This window comes from Aquila chrysaetos, chromosome 13 (assembly GCF_900496995.4).
Source record: "Aquila chrysaetos chrysaetos chromosome 13, bAquChr1.4, whole genome shotgun sequence".
NCBI lineage: Eukaryota > Metazoa > Chordata > Aves > Accipitriformes > Accipitridae > Aquila > Aquila chrysaetos.
Window position 1 is genome coordinate 34,954,679 of NC_044016.1, and position 15,291 is coordinate 34,969,969.

The 15,291-nt window shown below is 44.6% G+C and overlaps 1 long non-coding RNA gene across 2 annotated transcripts; it reads left to right on the forward strand.

The window, feature by feature from the left end:
• The first annotated feature begins 7,090 nt into the window (after positions 1 to 7,090).
• Positions 7,091 to 13,700, forward strand: LOC115350272. 2 transcript variants are annotated; one of them, XR_003926372.1, is made up of 3 exons: positions 7,091 to 7,348; positions 12,556 to 12,702; positions 13,395 to 13,700. It is a non-coding gene; the product is annotated as an uncharacterized LOC115350272 (long non-coding RNA). The 2 variants fall into 2 exon arrangements; XR_003926373.1 differs by lacking the exon at positions 7,091 to 7,348 and adding an exon at positions 7,560 to 7,658.
• Positions 13,701 to 15,291: the final 1,591 nt, after the last annotated feature.

Sequence of the window (15,291 nt, forward strand, 5' to 3'; positions counted from 1 at the left end):
TTATAGAATGCAGTAGCTGGTGGAGCATACAAAAGCAAGTGTTGCGCTTAGCTCTGCAGAAACATGCAACCTCTGGAGTATTATGGAGTTTTAAACACATCTGAGTGAAAAAGAATTTAAAATGGAAAATCAAAAGCATTTCTCCCAAAGCAATGTACCATGACGGGAACATTTTTTAGCGTTATTAAACAAAATTCCACCAAATACTGATCCACCCACTGGAAGATGAGAAGTGATATACAAGCATGTGCTATTGCTTTTATTATTATGCAACTACAAACGCCCAATAGTCTTAGCTCCTATAATTGTGAAGTGACATTTCAAAACCATTGTTTTGCTTTTTATTTCAAACCAACTTTGTTACACAATGTATCTAAACTGCTTTCTTCCTTGACAAAGATAAAAATAATCTTGAAAATTATACAAAAATATTTGTTTGCTTTCAAATTTTTCTAAAGTCGGATGAATTTAAGTTGTTTGTTTTCCTGGTTTGGAACTTCTTTAGCACAGCCAGTAAACTGCAAATCACTTATTTGTACAGTTTTACTGCAGACTTAGCACCTCAAGGTTCCTAAGCCCTCGTATTCCAAACACAGCAGTTGTATGGTGTAAAATGCCAAGATCCTTTCAATAGCAGTTTGGCTAACAAGGAAGGCCACTCTGCAGCTATTATTACCACCTCACCTTCCCAATATCTTGCTAAAAGCTACTTAGCTGTTTCAAAGAATACATATTGCCCTTATGGTGATAAAGACACACACACACACACAGAGCCCTAAGAAAACTCCGGCAGCTGAGAAGCTATTGACTAATACTAAGTACATAACGTCTGAAGCACGTACCAAGGTCAGTGGGGCTTTTTACAAGAGCTGTCTGTGCAATCTCACAGATGGACCTTTATATCAGCATAGAGGCTGTGATCAGACAAAGTGGCCAATTTGCCTTGGGGTAAGAGTTTAAAACGTGCCTTGATCTGTTTAAAAAACTCCCTGAGCTCCAGCATCAGTAGAGGCAGTGACAAGTGATAATAAAGGTCTCATTAAGCCTCAGTGGAACCAAACACAAATTCCCCTTGTTGCTGGTCTCCCCACTTCAAAAAGTCACTTAACTGCTTGAGGAGAGCCCTGGGAAGAGGTGGGAGCCGGGGCCAGCAAAGGTCACAGCTGAACCTCTGTTTCACTACGAGAAAATAAAGGCCTCCTTATACCTAGAGAGGGTCTGCATTTATACACGGGGCTCAGGCCTGGTAAAGGGTTCTAGTATAAATAGGTCTTTGAACCAAAAAGACGTCCTAGTGCAGCAGAGTGTAATAGTACCTGATACTTAATCTCACAGTGGTTCCTTGGTTTACATGCCCGTTAACTACAGGGTATTTCTCCAGCTATCAGATTTCTGCTTGTGCTTTGGTCAAGCCCTCATGCACAAGGCTTCTATGTCCAGGCTCTGGCAAGCTCCCTTATTTTACGACACAATGTCAGACTTGGCTGCTTTTCCTAAATGTTCAGACAGTTAGTTTAATGCCCTGAAGGGTCAATTAAATATATATCCAGCAATATCATTAGTTTAAAAAAAAAAAAAAATAGCTAAAGAACCATTAGAATACAAATGCCTGAAAATGTAGATATGTAATTGCCGGAATAAAAGGCTGCTGGACGTCTTCCAGAAAGCTTTTAGAGAAAGGAAAAGTTAGCTCGATCTCTTGCTAGCATGAAATGCTCTTGTATGCTTTGAACAGTTTTTATGCCATTTATGACATTTTTCCTTCTTGTCTAAGCAAATGTTACAGTGAAAAGAAGGATGTTGGCAAGAACTCTCAGGACTAACTCACAGGAGCTAGTTCAGCAGGAGACAGGGCCATCAGCTGCAAGCACATCCTTCCTTCGTCTGTTGTCAGTCTGAAGAACTAACTCTACCCAAATCTTTCTTACAGCAGAATAAGCCCTTTGCTATAAGCACCAGCTACCTCTCTAGCTTTCCTCCCTTTTTTCTTCTTTAGGACTTGTAGAAGGTTTCAAATAAATAAGCACATCCCTTTCCAAAGCACTTGGAAATGGTACCGGCAACTTCTGTCTCAGCTGCTATGCTGGCTTGTGGGAACTATACAATGGCTGAAAGTCACTGGTTGTCCCAGCTACCATTTTCTGTGCTGACTCTGCCACAGAAAAAGCCTCTATTCCATGTCTGGGAGGTCATCCGGAGACTGGAATGAAACCGTTATACCACTTAATAGAGGCAAATGAAATGTCATCAGGGATACATGCTGGTCTACACTTGGGAGACTCAGAGATGCCAACATCTGGATTGGAACCAGCAACCTTGGGGAGAAAAGTTATCCAGCCTCTTATCTGTCTTCTCAGCCACTGAGGTCTTGACAACCTGTTATGCACACATCATCTGTAGTTCTCTTCATAGTGAAGTCTTTCTTAGTTAGAAATAGTCCGGTTTCCTGAGTAACAAGGTTGAAAATTCACAAGGAAGATCTAGTCAAGATGTGCTATTTTAGGGCAATTTCATCCTCCACTTACCACACTTAGAACATAATCACACTCCTCTTCTGATGACTTCGGCATACTTCTGCTCAGCGGTGTTCTCAGTAGCTCTCCCCAGTCTGTTACACACATGAAAGGAAGAGAAGAACAGCTGAAAAAGCAATGCAGTGGCCCATTCTGGTAGGGAGAGACAGTTGGGGTTTGCTTGACCACAATGAAAAATAACAGCTGTGCTCTGCTCTGTGATCCACAGCAGATCCCACAGGATCAAAGAAAGCGGCTACAACAGGTCTAGGGAAATTGAATCCAGCTGGTATTGTGCACTCCTGGCTGTGACCCGTGGCCTTTCGTCTGCTCCCTCCCTCCCCTCGTGACTCCTTCCCTCCCCACTTCTGCGATCTACTGTTCCAGTCACCAAGAATATTTCAGCTTTGAGTCGCTGAGGGAGAAGTTCATGAGCCTGAGTATTGAATTCATAACTATCAAAACAACCCTTGCTCTAGCTCGTCTTGTTCAAGGCTGTTATCTCCAGTGTATTGATTCAGAGCAGCCTTTCAGAAAAAAAAGGCCTCGAGAGGTATGACTTCTTTTATTAGATTCTCTCAACTCAGATGAAATCCTGCCTGTTGAACCAGTTCAATCCCTGAGAGTGCCAAAAGGCAGATCGGAAATCTCTGCAAATGGGCAAACCGGAACATCTGTTTTCCATTCTGTTGGTGGTGGCATGCCCGTGTGGTAGAGTTGCTTACTGTCTTCATTTCACCTGTGATGTGGTATACGCACGACACGAGATCGGTGGCTTAATACACAACAGAACAGCTGTGGCTTCCATTCAGCCTGTGCAGATTCTTTTGACTTCCATGAGATTTGCATGAATGTCTGTCCCCAGCGCTGAGCATTAAAGTAACCAGTTAGTAACTTCTCAGCTCTATCTGCACCTGAAGGCATTTCTAAATTAAAGAGTAATATTGTAAGTTGGCTATGTGGGAGGCAAACTCCTTTTGCCTTTACATCTTTCTAGCATCTTCTGCTGCCCTCCTGCAGGATAACTCTGGAAAAGGCTTAAAAGAAAAAAACTTTTACCCAGTGTGTCCTCTGAGCAGGGATAACCACACGCTATGTCAGCCGCCTTCTGTTTGTGGCGGCTCAGCCGACCCTCCCGTCCGTGCTTCACATGGCAACATTTCCCTAGGAAATGCCTGAGGAATTGACTCAGAGCCGAAGTTAAATCTTGATAGGAAGGACTGAGTTCCGTTCTGAGCAAAGAGGGAAGACCTGCGAATGCAGGAGGATTTGAGCTCCCTTTTCCTGCAGGAGCCTTGTTAAACGTGCCTTGCTGCACACAAATGAGCATGCCACACGATGTGTGTGAGTCTGAGGCAAGTGACCTGAAGAAGCCCGGGTGATGTGGATCACTGATGGCAACTTCACGCCATGGCTCAGCTCAGTGGGGATCACCACTCTGAGCTTTATCGGTTTTGAGTGGTCAGCTCAGCCAAGCAGTCACAGTTTAGAAGTCTTCATTGTAGCTGGTTAACACATTATAAAATCAGCATTAAAAGAACTCTAATGTGTTTGCTTGCCTAAATGAGTCATATGATAGAGCAGCTCATTACCAAAAGCGCAGCATGTAAACTCTAGGGGGTTTTATGTTTTGTTTTAGTAAAACTGCTACATGAATACATGGACCAATGTGTCACACTGGATTAAATCAATAACATCAACCATTTGCTAAGACCTTTCTAGCTCCATTTTATATCTCAATACAAATATTGCTTCTTCCATTTCCCCTCACCTCCACCAAAGCCTGCCCACATTATCTCCCCTTCTTTTTAATTTCTCTGGATCTACTTCTTCCCTTTTTCCCTAAGCCATTCTTTTTCTTTCTCCAGTCTGTTGTTCAGGGTCATCCTAGGCTTAGCAATATCACTGTGAAGTGTCAAAGCTTTAGAAATAATTGCTCCAAAGGTCTACATGACTCACAAGCACGGAAATCTCAATCAAGCAACATGAGTCATTATATATAAACACCAATAAAATGCATACCCTTCATCACCACTTCTCTTGTTTGAAGACAGTAAGCAACTCTACCACTTGTATGCACTGATGCCTGAAGTGGCAGAAAGTACACTACGAGTACTTTACAGTGTTTTGAATGGCTCATTATCATTGATCCATTCTTTAATCTCCCTTATCCAGCGCCCAGCAGAACCCAGAGTGAGGTTCTCAAAGAATAAAATGCTCCAACAAATAAAGCACCAAGTTGGTCATTGAACAGGAACTTCACCAAAAATTCCTCATCGACATACTAATTTTTGGAAACTCTGGCTACAAAGAAGACCAGGTTCTCCACCCCACTACCCACAACCACCATGGGAAGGAGATGGCAACAGATGTCCAAGCACTCCCTCCACCTTGCAGAACACAGCCTGGGACAGCCTAGAACATTAAGCAACTACTAGGGCCATTTATCCAACAGAGGCAGCAAGAAGTGTGGCAAATTTCTGTCACGATATTAACTTTTGTTTCCTATTTGCACATTTTATGGAATCTGAATGCACCATTTTGGCAGACCTGACCGGAACCAGTTTCTGTTGCTGATGTGTATCTAACTGCGCTTACACAACCAAAGTGATCCAGCTTTCCCTTGCACACCCACCCATGCTCCACCACACACACACAGATAGAGCTTGGACACAGTTATAGGTTAGTTTGCTAAACATACTTTATAATGAAATTGTAATCCTCAACCAGGAAGAAAAAATCACAGTGGTCTAGCTATAAAGGCTGCAGAAGTATATAGGATCCCTACCTATGTGCTGGCTACAGAGCTGGGAGAGGAAGGTGAGCTTAGAGGTGAAATTGGCTAGAACTCACTCATGTTCCTGCACACAAAAACCCACATGATAATTAATTAATCCCTGCTAATAAAATGCTTGGTATGTATCATCTACATCTTGATAAAACTGTATCAAGGCTTGGGTTTTTACCTATCTAAGCATTTTGGGTTTACTTTTGCAATTAGACCTTTAATCAAAATATTTCTACTAGGCAAACTCTGAGATGTGGAGCAAGCGTCAGAGTTGGAAAATGCAGTGGGTGGAAATTCCACTAGGGCTGGCTTTTATGGATTCAAAATGCTGACATGATCAAAATGTGGATCATCAGAAAAGCTGGCCTCAAAAGCATATGCCACTTCTCCGCTCCTCCTGACTGGTAAGTGCATGTGTGTGTGTACATACATATATATATATATATACTTTTTATACACATAGGTATAGCTATTGTCTTAAAGTAATTTTCAGGTTCTGATTAGAGTTGCTAGACACTAGCAATGACATAGAAAATAATTTTGTGTGGGCAGCTGCAGGAAAAGTGAGTAGTAATTGTCAACATTTCTGTGAAGCATTCAGGATTTGAAGTCCATGTAGCACTTGGACATTTAGTTTTATTTGGTTTCTGTAAAAGCGGTCTATGGCAAGGCCATTATAGTATGTATAAAAGTGACATTAAAAAAATATTAGCTCCTAAAACTTGCAGTCAGAAAAATGTACTGTGCCCCTCAAGAGGCTTGCAGAAAGTCAAACGTCTGCAAACCTAACTCAAAGTCTGAGTCATTCCAAGCAGAGTTATGGCCTAAACTGATTCAATATGAAACACGTCACTTTTAGAAGCTTTTATCCAGAAACACACAAAAGATTTTGGGTTTGAATTCTCAGCTTAGTTGAGGACAGAGCTCAAAGCATCCTGCAGGACGCATTGCAGCACACATGCATACAGGTAGCAATCAGGCCGGAGTCCCTAAAGATCCACCTTGCAGCGCTTGTGCTTCCTAGAAAGATCCAGTGATGAGAGAAATCAGTGCCCAGTACTAGTACTCACTACTCTTCCACTTGGGATACATTTTAAATGAAAGAGAGCAGAGGATGTGTCGATTTACAGCAATTTACAGCATTTAAATCCATGACCCTAAATAATGAAGCTCTCCATGCCATCTGGTGTGGTAAAACCTAAGCAATGCGGAGCAAGTCCTGAGGACAGATGAGACTTCAAATCATCTATTTCTCAAACCAGCTGGGAGGGGAATGTGTGTGTATTTTGTTCAACAGCAATCCAGCACTGTCGAAATGATTTGACAAAAATCATTCAGTAGTGTCCAGTATGTTCAGTAGAGGCAAGTAAATCAAAACTCACAACTGTGGGCAAATAAATTCCCCAGCTCATCAGTTTACTCAGCTTTGAAATACCGCTTTCTCAGGGACATTTACGCTAACCACAGTCTTCCCAGACCTCGCTGACCACATGAGCAAGGGAAAGCAATGACATTGTCACGGTTGCCTGCCGCTGCAGGAGGTCGGACCTGTAACCACACAAGGCCCGTCCAAGTGACAAGCAAGGCTGGAATGAATGTGTCTGAGCAGAGAACGGGGTAGTGCCCCGGAGCTCTTTCCCAGGTGGACTGATGTCGACACCTTAAATAATGCTAGAAATGGGGGGATTACTCAAAGCAGGATATTTTGTAAAGAAATTTCCAGCTCCAGCACATTAGCATAATTTATGAAGCGCTCTGGATGATTAGGCTTATGAAATGCCTAACTTATGAGTGAGGACCTTCCTTCTATCTTTCTTGGATCCCACTGGACCTGAAAGGTAGAAAAACAGCAATGCCCAAACCCAGGCTTAACAGGGAACTGCCACAGCGGAACGAAATTCAGCCACCAAAAAGGGATAGCTCTTGGAGAAATTTGTCACACGCCCCATCTTCTCTTGATCGACAGAGAAAATGGACACGATATTTCTGTGAACTCACTGCCAGAGGAACCAGAAGACGTTTTCTCCAAGGAGAAGGGCGAGCGAAGGTAAGGCAGCAGCAGCGCAGCCCGGCGGTCCCAGTCCGGCTCTCCCTCCCTTACTGGGATGCGTTAGCTCGGGGGGGGGGGGTGGAGGGGGGTTGCCAATCCCTTTTCAAGATGCGAAAGTTTAGGAAAAATCGGAGGGAAGGCGCAGCCAGGAGGTGGCACTGCGGCTCTGCGGACCGGCGGCACCGGCACCGGGGGGAACCTTCACCGGGGGGGGATAGAAAAATCAGCCGGCGGCCCGGGCAGCCCCCTCTGAATCACGGCAGCGCAAGAGTCAGGAGTCAAAGGCAACGAACCCCGCTGGAAAATGGTAACAAACCCTTTCTGTTCGGGCTTTGGGTTTTTATTTGGTTTTTTCCCAGCAGAGGCACAAAGTAAAAAACAAAAGCCTCGGGTGAAGAATTTAGGAGGTTTTTTCCCGTTTGTGGCAAAAGCAGGAGTCCAGCAGAACACGGGTCAGGCTGGCACCAGCTCCGAAACCACCACCAGCTCCAGTAAGCGGGTGCTGCTCCTCTGCCGGCTGGATGGTGGTCCCCAGTACGAAAGGTTCCCAGGCAGTGAAGCCTCAGAGGCTCAGTGACACCCTACAGACGTTTTAGCCTTGTAGCCTGTGACCTGATGTGGAAAAGCAAGCATTGTGCTGCTGCATCCAAATTCCTCCTTCTCCAGCCTCTGGAGGACTTTCTCCAAGTCTTATTTTCTGCGTACTACTCAAGAATTTCCTGGCTCACTGTGGCAGGATTTCCTTGATATTAACTCCTCCTGAGGACATGTCTTTCAGTGAACTCCCACTGCAGAACGATGGGCCTCACAACCCTGGGATGCCCACTGAACCCACTTCGGGGTTTGGTGGTTTGTCTTCAAGCTGCTTTCCTTCTGCAGGGCAGGGGCCAGCTGTCCCTTTTGGTTACCCATCTACCTTGCTTGTGGCTGTTCTCCATCAGCAGATGACTTGAAGTTCCTCATATTCTGGACCTTTTCCAAGTTTCCGGCTAGCAAACACCACTGTGTTATTGATCTTATTGTCACCATCGTTCCCAGTCCCTTGCTATCTCCCATGATCCATGTTTCATGGGGGCTCCTGCCTTTCTTTCTGCCTCACTGGGCTGTTAGCCACAGGGACTCTGACCTCCTCACGGGTCTGCAGTCTCCATTCTTCAGCTCCTTTGCTCCCATTTACTGCCTGGGCAGGGATTGGTGGTCTCTTGGGCTTCTGTGTCCTGCGGGTTGTCATTCCCTGAAGGCTGTAGCAGGCAAGCTTGTTGACAGAAAGCAGCATCTTGGCCACCCAGCCCATCAAAGCCTAGCACATTACAAGGAGATAGTAAATTACCTATAGCCAACAGCAATGGAGCAACACTGGCAGGAAAATATCCCTGCTTTGCTTTTGTTGTGAAACTCTCCCTTGTCTGCACTCCTGATGCAATATTGCCATTGCTTTGTGAGTCCCCATGGGGAACCATCATTCCTTCATGTGATTTACTGTTGAATCATGCGAATTCATAGGTGGTTTGTGGCCTCAGCTGTAGCACGTAAGTTGTCCCAGATATTACAAAGCAGACCTTCTGCTTCCTGATCACAGCTTTTCAGTGGGTGCCCATCAGAGAATCCCTTTCCTGGAAATGAAATATGACGATGCTGTTCTTGCCATTAAGACAGCACTGGTTTATTCTGGCCTGTATGAAGCTTTAAAGTTTCATTTTGCTGTTTGCACTTCATTACTGCACTACTTTGCTCGTATACTGCATATACAAGCATGGTTCTCCACAGTCAATCTGCGTTGACCCATCTCTCTTCTGACTCCTGGTTCCTTTAGTTTGATCCCATTTATTTGTTCTGCACTACTGGGCTGTGCTCATTGCAGTCCTTCCCCAAGCTATCCTTTCCTGCTGCAATAGACAGCCTTGCCAAGACCTCAGGGTCCCACCACATACACAGACGGTCAGTGCAGAAGAGCTCTGGAGCTCCCAGAGCTCCCAGTTGAATGTGGGCTACCTGTCATACGGCTGTGGGTGTGTCACCCACCATTCCGGTCAGTGCTGCTGATGGGTAGAGTGTAGCCTTTCACACACACCCCCATCTCTTGCCCTGTAAATCTGAACCTAGATCAGAGGCTGAGCTGTAAATTTACACCCTATTTTACCTTCCTGCTTGGTCATGAATCCATAGCTTCAAGCTTTCCTAAGTTTGAAGCTTCATGCCCTGCATGAAGCATTTCTTCATGCAGACTATCCTCTCCCCTCATTTTGTCTTTGTATTCCCAATTAAACCAAACTTTTTTCTCATCATATTCTTGAAACACACTGTAGCTACTTCATTTCAGAGAAAATGAGAAAGATTTCATTCCAAAACTGGACGGAAAGTTAACGCCTTCTACTGTACATTTGCAGTATAAGGCCCTGTGTTTGTTGAATGGAAATCTGGGGTAAAGAAGCTGAGGTCATTGTTTAACTAGTGTAATTCAGGGAAGACTTTGACTCACTAATTCCGACTTTCAGCTGAACAACACAAAATTCCCTTGGGTCATAGCCTTAGGAAACTAGCACCCGTTATTTAATTGGTTCACTAAGATGGTGCCACTCAAGATTCAGCCTGTCAGCAGACTAAATCTGCCCAAGGCTCACATGTCTCAGCACATTTCTTCATGGCAATGGTGCAATTTTGCTAGATTCATACAGCTCTTAAGACATGCTTTTTAAAGCTAGCTTACCCTTTTATGCCTAAAAATAATTGCAGGTGGGGTTTATAATTGCTAGGACAAGTTGCAACTCTTACACAGCAAACAACCCAACTGCCTCTGCAAGGCTAGCACCAGGAATTACTCCTCTAGTGCACTGCAAGAACATTGTTAACAAGTCAAGCACTGAAAAGTTAGGAAAAGTGAGAACAAGAGTAGTCCATGCACATCTAGACCAGCTTCTTTCTGAATACCACATGGACGTTGAAACTGCTTGATCATGTAACAACATAACCTAGCATCACAGTTGGCCCTGCTTTGAGCTGGGCTTGGACCAGATGACTTCTGAGACCTTTGCCAAGCTAAACTATCCTACGATCTATGAAGATTTTTCTTATAATTTTTGCCCTAGGGCATATGTTTTCCTCTGCACATGCAATAAATTGTGACCACCTACTTAATGAGCAGCATTTCATAATTCTCATCTTTTGCGGGTGGGTGTCCTCCAGGCTTGACCAGCATAGCTTGGTGTATGGAGCAACTCTCTGCAACTCTGGACATCTGAGTTCCATGGTCCCCCTCCAACCAGTTTAGTTCTGCATAGTGAGAAAAAGTATTTCCCTCCGTTTCCTTTTAATTCACTACCTGATCATTTCAGTGGGTGCCTCTTAGTGCCTAATGTAATTAGTAGTTAAATAATTGTTCTCTTTTCCATACCACTCATGGTGCTTTATGGGTTTCTTGTATTTCCCTCTCGGTCACCTTTTTTTACCAGCCCAAGAGATTCACAAAGAGCTGAATGCATCACAAGTATTACTGAGCTAGTGTTGACAACACCTGGGTGAATTCTCATTCCACAGGTAGTTAAATTAGGATTCACATTTCCAACTCAGGCTGGACGCGATACAGTTTTTCTTCTCCGTACATATTTCTTATCCCTGCCCTGGGTCTCTAAGGTATCCAGCACCTGCAGCTGATACCAATCTGCCCTGATGAGATCCCTCTCTCTCTCGCCAGCTTGCTTTTGCTGTTCCCCCATCATGAGGCCACACTGTTAGCTGGCATCTGCTAAGGGATCTTAACTGACTGCAGACTATTTGCTTTTTATTTGTGGGGTTATGTTTTAGGGGGTTCAAGTTTCCAAGCTAACCCACCAAGGGGGCAGAGAAGGACCAGTGGGGAGGGCAGGGATGCATCCTGCCTTGCTGGGAGCTGCTGAAACAGTTCCTGCCGTTAACACTCGGCCAGGCTTTGCTTTCAAAAGCATCAGCTGAGCCACAAGCGCTACTCAGACACTCATGGAACACCTGCCAAACCACTAATTTACAGCCTAGCATCTAAAGCACTAATTCCAGGTTAACTTTAACAAGCCAAACTAGACTACAGCAATTCTGTACGTAATAAACTCTGGGAGAAATTAAATACCTTTGCTCCACAAGCTGTCTGTATTAGTGACAATGGTGCTTTCAGCCACCATAAAAAGTAGTTTGGGCATAGTTTATATAGACAAGGAACCTAATTTCATCAAAATTGTGTGGCTTTTTGTTTCCCTAAAGAATATTAAATTACACTTGGATGTGATTTTGGCCAAAGCAGAAGTTGCCTCTTAATTGTGTTCATATCTTTTACTGTGTGTAGCAGCGAAAAAGACTGCTAAACAATGTGGAAAGCAAACCAGAACCTGCCAGATGCCCATCATACAAAGCAAAATGTGTCCAGCCAGAATAAGATGGTCTATAAGCTCCTCATTTTTGCCCCATTTCAAGTTAGGACAGAGACTGTGCTGAGCAGGGCTCAGAGTGATGTTTTATACCTTTCTTCACAGACCATCTATCCTGGTTTCGGCTGGGATAGAGTTAATTGTCTTCCTAGTAGCTGGTATAATGTTGTGTTTTGGATTTAGAATGAGAATAATGTTGATAACACACTGATGTTTTCAGTTGTTGCTGAGTAGTGTTTAGACTAAGTTAAGGATTTTTCAGCTTCTCATGCCCAGCCAGCAAGAAGGCTGGAGGGGCACAAGAAGTTGGGAGGGGACACAGCCAGGGCAGCTGGCCCAAACTGGCCAAGGGGATATTCCAGACCATGTGACATCATGCCCAGTATATAAACTGGGGGGAGCTGGCTGGGAGGGGCAGATCACTGCTCGGGAGCTAACTGGGCATCGGTCGGCGAGTGGTGAGCAATTGCATTGTGCATCACTTGTCTTTCTTCAGTTATATTTCACTTTGTTATCTTCCTTTTCATTACTATTACTATTACCATTACCATTACTATTACTATATTTCGATTATTAAACTGTTCTTATCTCAACCCACAAGTTTCACTTGTTTTCAATTCTCCTCCCCAGGCCACCAGGGTGGTGGGGGGCAAGGAGTGAGTGAGCAGCTGCGTGGTGCCTAGCTGCTGGCTGGGGTTAAACCACAGCACCATCATTCTCCTTGTCAGAAAGCTCCTAACATGATGAAATAAAGTCAGGAAAACTGGCAAAAAATACACCTTTTTTTTTTTTTTTTCCCTTTTTTTTTAGTTATTTACACTATCCCAAGGGACTATCAGGCATGACTGCATCAGAGCACACACTTGAAAATGGAGATGATGAAGCTGCACAAGGAATGCCACAGTGCAGAAAGGTGAAAGAAATGTGGCCAAGTGAAGCACAAAGAGAGAGAGACAGGTAAGCACCCAGCCGGAAAAACAGGCACTCACTGTATATTTTACTAGCTTGATTTAAGTAAAACAGTATCAGCTCAGATGTCAGCTTGCCAACGAGAGAAAGCGTTCTGGAGCAGGATCACTCTTTTAGCCTGTGTTTATAGAGTCCCAGGGTTAAGAGGCACTTGGTTCATAGCTCCTGGGAGCTACCACAGCACTGAAAAATAAACATAAATAATGTCATTAAGAGACATCTTCAGAAGTCTGCATCTCATTGTGAGAGCCCCACATGATGCGCGCTTCCCTCTGGGATTAATATTTCCATTAAATCCGAGCCTCGGCATTTGGCCTCCTGAACAGAATATTTATTTAAAATTTCCTGCAGCCTCCGAGGCAAAACCAGCTGCCGGGCTGGACGCGGGCAGACGGAGTTTCACCCCTGCGTCCCCAGCCACGAGAGCTGCGACGGCTGGGGCAGCAGCCCCGGGGTGCACGTTCGCACAGCCGGACCGTTTCCGAGCGCTTCGGTGGACCTCGGAAGGGAAAGGGGCCGGGATTTGCCTGCGAGGGGAAGGCGGCAGCGGCAGACCCCTGGACCAGCCTGAGCCTGAAACTAGGCAGTCCTGTGGCTTTATCTGGTGCCGTTGATAGCATCTCTGGTTTAGCGCTGCTCTACTTCTCCGTGTCATCCCTCCTCTTCAACTCTTTTAACAGCCTACGGGGTCGAAGCCGAGCCTGAAGGAAAGAGCTTCAGCAGTTTGCCAGTGAAGAAGCACGGGTACGCAGGGACTGACTGACCAAGGCGCTGCGGATGCAGCCCTCAGCGGCACCTCGGGGAGGACCCAGGAGAGGAGATCCCAAAAGAGCCTCGGGGAGACCTCCGCCGGCAGATGTGCTGCCTTCCCCTCCCCACCCAACCTCTGGCTGAAAAACCAGCATCCCCTGACGCAGATATGTCTCTTTTGCCACATCTCTTCCAAAACACTCATTATCAATAACTATAACCCGCGATGGCCTTATCAGCCATGATCAGCCCCTCCATTTTCACACAGGCCTTAATGGGACAAAAACGGCAGTGAGGACTATTTCAAAAGTGGTTAGCAATGTCTGGACCTGGCTCCCCATTGCAAATAAACCCACATCCAGTACAAACTTATCTGACTAGAGTAACTGCCTGCTTAGGGGTCTGTTATTTCACAGTTCAATATGTTCGTACTACTATTATTAACATCTCTGTTGTTACTGTCGTTAGATTGAGCGAGGGTGCCTAACCCTGCAGAGCACACATCTGCAAACAGCGAAAGCCAGCCTGCCTTTGTTTGTTTGAAAGAGGTCTGCAGTCTTGGTTTGAAGGGCCAGACCTAATCCTAAACTTCAGAAATGTCCAACTGTGATATATCTAGCCGTTGTTGTCAGTTGACTGAAACAGGAGTAGTCCTGACAACTGGCTAATGATGCTTTTAACCAGATTGTCCAGGTACAATTAGCTTTATTGACTGACTTTACCCCATGTTGTTTGCCAGTGAGATGAATGCACACTGTGCTATTTGCCGTCTTATCACTTGGTTGAATGAGGCTATAAAATAAAAGGAAACTATAATGAATGTATGCCTTAAACCATCTTTACAGCTAAGAAGAGTGGTCCAGCATCTGGTCATTCCTTCAGTAAATCTCTGGAGATGCCCGTATCCTGTTTTGAAGAACACTCTTCTCACCTACACAATACGCTTCCACTGGTTACCACAAAACAAACATATTTATTATCTGGCCTGTCTAATTTCCATCATGCTGCTGTATCTTCTTAATATTAACATACTTAGCATGCTTCCACTTAGTAGACAAAACTTGGAAAGAGCAGTAAAATGATGATATAAAGCAAATAATTAGTAATCCATGTATTTATTTGTGATTATTCTCTGCTGAAAGTGGACAATGTGTATTTTGTTAATGATCTCTCAAATGTATTAAAAGAAGGATCAGAAATAACCTGTCTGCACTTAAAGCATGTTAGCGCCTTCACAAAATGCTACTGAACCAATCTACAATAAACTAGGGTGCACAATGGAACAGTTCACAAGAAAGAGAAGGGGAATATCACATCCCGTTGAAATTTCAGCATGATTTATATCAGCACAGTGTTTAGATCCTACTGAAGATTGAATTTCCACTAGGAAATAAAAAGCAACAGGGCTTTTTATTAAAAAATCAGGGCAGGTTTTGAGACTACAGCCTTTAAGCCACATCTTCAGCTGGGGTCAGCTCCACTAACTTGAGCAAAGCTGTGTTAGCCCACAGGCGAGGAGGAACGTCTGTCCCCTTGGGAAAAGGTCACTTCCAGCAGCAGACCAGTTACAGCAGCCTGCAAATCTCTAATCTCCAACAGATGGATATCACCACGGGTTATGATCGGTCTTCCCCAACCATTCCTCCAAAAAGAAGGGCCCTCGCTAATCTGGGAATAGTTAACAACATTGCTATGACAAGCACTATATTTTCCAGTCTCTTCCAGTGTCTCCCTCTGAAAAGCTTCCCTGGACCAGTTTCTCAAGGGAGTGAAAAGGAATACCTTCATTTCTCGTGCAAGCTTCCTCTCCCTAACTTCCAGAGCCTG